A 4,085-nucleotide genomic window follows, 5' to 3' on the forward strand; every position below is an offset into this window, starting at 1 on the left:
CGATAACAACCTAAATTCCCAGACTGTATAGAAAAGGACAAAAGGAGGAAGCCAGCATGGTATAGCGTTTATCTCTCTACTTCCTAACTCACATTCCTCTACCACAGCTGGAGCCACTCTAATCACCACACCTTCCCACCATGACTGACTATATCAAAATAAAGCCTTCCCTCCTTCAGTGGCTCTAATTAATATAATGTCCTAATTCTGTGTACATTTTAATGATTTTACAAGTCAATTAAAATTAATTTAATTTAAAACAAAAATTATAGTAATTTAACATTAAAGAACACCAATAAAATTAAGGCATCTGCTGCTGAGTCTGACAACATGAAGGTTCTATGTTTTTATTTTAAAAATCTTTTGAGCTGGTCAGTGGGGGCACACGCCTTTAATCCCAGCACTTGGGAGGCACAGGCAGGTTCCAGGACAGCCAGGGCTACACAGAGAAACCCTGTCTCGAAAACAAACAAACAAACAAAAAAATCTATTGAAATTAATTTTATTATTTTTCTATTTTTCACCTTCTACCTCCTTACCGCAAGCTTTCTATTGTTTCTCTCAAATTCATGGCCCCTGTTTCTTTAATTGTTGTCACATATATTTCTAAATATATAAATACAACCTGTACATCTCATATAATATTGTGTGTGTGTGTGTGTGTGTGTGTGTGTGTGTGTGTGTGTGTGTATGTGTAAATTTTCAGGACTGACCATTTGGTATTGGACATCCAACTGGAGGGGCTCTACCCTGGGGAAGACTATTTTTCTATTTTTATATTTCTACTCTCACTATTCTGTTTTTCTATAGTTCTTTGTTTGAGAATGAGGACTTGTAGACTTTATTCCTTCAGTGTTAGCGTTTCTTCTTTCAATGTTAGTGTGTCTACTGATGTCATTATTCTTCAGATCTTGTTAGCCATATTAATGATTCTTCACAAATATAGTTTTTCTGACATTTCGAGAAGACACAATTTCACATTAAACTTCCTGTTCCTCTGGGTTGTACAATCTTTCTGCTCCCTCTTCCACTAGGATCTGTAAACTTTAGATACAAGAGTTGTGTTATAAAGAGAGCCAGGCTCGTGGGCCAGTGACACCCAGAAATTAAGAGGTTTTTAGAACACGGGAGGTCGTGAACGGCTGCTCCGAGGCTGTCATCATGCCACAAAATGAATATATTGAATTGCACCGCAAACGATATAGATAGAAGGCAAGAGAAAGAGAGAGAGAGAGAGAGAGAGAGAGAGAGAGAGAGAGAGAGATTGGCCTGAAGGCTAAGCTCTACCATAAACAGCACCATGATGAGAAAATGTAAATGAAAAAGACTATTAAGAGGCATGAAAAGAGAAACACCAAGCAGACGGATGATGAGAAGACTCCATAAGGAGCAGTCCCTGCCTATCTGCTGGACAGAGAGGAGCAGTAGAGAGCAAAAGTACTTTCCAACATGATTAAGCAGATATGAAAAGAAAAGGCAGGAAAATGGGAGGTCCTTCTACCCAAAATTTGTGCCCAAGGAGAAGCAGAAGTATTGAAAGTTATTCAAACAAGAAGAAGAAAAAAGACGGCATAGAAGAGAATGGTTACTAAAGTCTGCTTTGTTGGTGATAGTTTTATAAGAAAACCACCTAAATATGAAAGGTTCATTATGTCAATGGGTCTGCATTTCAAACAAGCCCATGTCACAAACCCTGAGCTGAAAGCTACTTTTTGCCTGCCTATACTCAGCGTGAAAAAGAATCCATCATCCCCATTATATACAACCCTGGTTGTGATCACCAAAGGTACAGTTATTGAAGTGAATGTGAGCGAGTTGGGCCTTGAGACATAAGGAGACAAGGTTATTTGAAGAAAGTGTGTCCAAGTTACCAACAATTCTAAAAATGATGGGTGAATAAATGCAGTCTTGTTGGTTTGACAGTGACGTCATGCAAATCATTCTACTCACTACTAAAGACTACACACTGTCAAAAAAAAACACCATCACTGTGACTTTTCTGAACTACCAAGCAGCCTTATCTCATGTGCAGTCATCAAGAAGGATTTATTAAGTTGTAAAGAAAAATAAATCACTGCCCAATTTAAAAAAAAAAAAAGAGGTGTGTTATAAATACATTACTTGGGATTGGGAAGCACACAAGCTCTTGTTCTCTATATTTTGATATGTTCTGGTTTTCTACAGTGGTCTCTGTAGCAAAGAGAAATGATGTTTTGTTTTGTTTTGTTTTGTTTTTGTTTTCATTTTTTGATGAAAGGAAAAACTACTTACCTGTGAGTGTAAAAATAAATATTTAGGATATAAATGTTGGTTTAGTAACGTGGTAGCTGTGGGATCTCCTCAAAAATCGGTTACTTCATGAGCCTCTGATATTGGCTAAATTTCCAGTATCCGGCACAATTTCAATCATGTTGAGTATGCTTTAAGTCTTAAAATTCATATGGAATCATAAAAGACCCCAAATAAGCAAAACAATCCTGAGTAAAAGGAACAATGCTGAAGGGATCAGCATTCCATATCTTAAGATATATAACAGAGTAATAGCGATTTTAAAAGTGTAATACTAGTACAAAAACAGACATATAAACCAACAGAACACAAAGACCCTAATATGAGTACACATAATTTCAACCATTTAATACTTCACAAAAATATCAAAAGCATAAACTTAAACCTAAAAGAAAACATTTTTAACAAGTGACGCTTGAAAATATGGATGTCCACACAAAATAGAATGAACTTAGATCTGTAACTAACAACTAGCACAAAAACTAACTCAAAATAGATCAAAGCGCTAAACATGATACTTGAAACACTGAAACTGCTACAAGAAAACTTAGATAGTACCCTATGAGATCTAGGTGGAGGAAAAGACTAGGGCACTAATTGTTCAAGAAAATGAGGCCAATGATTGATAAGTGAGACTTCATAGAACTAAAAAAATTCTGCACAGCTTAAAACAATCTATCAAATGAAGAGGAGAGAGAAGCTTTAACAGCCATATATCTGACAATAGATTAATATCCACACTCTATAAAGAACTCACAAAAACAAAGATTCAGGAAAAAAATGGCTTATTGCAAAGAGGAGAGAGGTAACTGAACAGAGAGTTCTCAAAAGAAGGGGGAAAAGTTCCTAAGAAATATCTTTAAAATGGTCATCTTCCCAAGCATTTAGAGAAATCAAATCAAAACAATATTGAGATTTAATCTTACTCTAGTAAGAATTGTAAAGATTAACAAAACAATGAACAACAAATGTGGAATGTATACTGAGATAAGGGAACCCTCATTTACCATGCTATACCTCTTCTTGGCATACGTCAAAAACTCAACAGCCTAATCCATAGATACTTGCTCACCTGTGTCCATTGTTATTCTATTCAGAGTAGCCAGGAAAAGAAAATAAACTAAATATCCGTCTATGGATAAACATATGATAAAAATGTGCTACATATACACTATGAAATTCTATTTAGCTGTAAAAAATAATGAAATCATGAGCATTTCAGGTAAATGGTAAAATGGATTGAGCTGGAAAAGGTCGTGTTGAATGATGTAAATGAGACCCAAAAGGATTACTACAGCTTTTCTCATGTCTGAAGCTCCTAGCTCAATCTTCAAATGAGTACATGTTCTTCATCAACTGTAGAAACTATAGAAAAGTTAAAAGGACCATTGCTAGATTAGGAAGGTAAAAGAGCAATAGAGAATGAACTATAGGTGTGATCTGATTGTGGAGATGGGAAAGGGGGGCTCTAATTATGCAGAAGGATAAACATAAATACAGAGCAAAGACAGTATAATAGCGGTAAGTATGTCTGAAAAGTTATATAAACTATATACTATTAACCATCTACCAAAAAATTTTGTAATACATATAAATCTGTGTATAAACATACATAAATAGTTTAAATCACATTTTCTGTTCTGTTCTAACCATGCTCCCTCTAAAAGCCAAAGACCACCAGAAACACCCACAAAAAAACAACAAAAACAAACAAACAAACAAAAGCCAAACATGAGAAGCCTTTTGAGTTGCTGGTCAAGGTTATCCAAGAGACTCCATAACCATTACACACTAGT

General features: G+C 35.5%; 1 pseudogene; it reads left to right on the forward strand.

Annotated features, from left to right (window-relative positions):
* Positions 1-1,161: 1,161 nt before the first annotated feature.
* On the forward strand, positions 1,162-1,920 carry LOC117707744 (ribosome biogenesis protein NSA2 homolog pseudogene; annotated as a pseudogene).
* The last annotated feature ends 2,165 nt before the right edge of the window (positions 1,921-4,085 follow it).

This window comes from Arvicanthis niloticus, chromosome 4, assembly GCF_011762505.2.
Source record: "Arvicanthis niloticus isolate mArvNil1 chromosome 4, mArvNil1.pat.X, whole genome shotgun sequence".
Classification (NCBI taxonomy): domain Eukaryota; kingdom Metazoa; phylum Chordata; class Mammalia; order Rodentia; family Muridae; genus Arvicanthis; species Arvicanthis niloticus.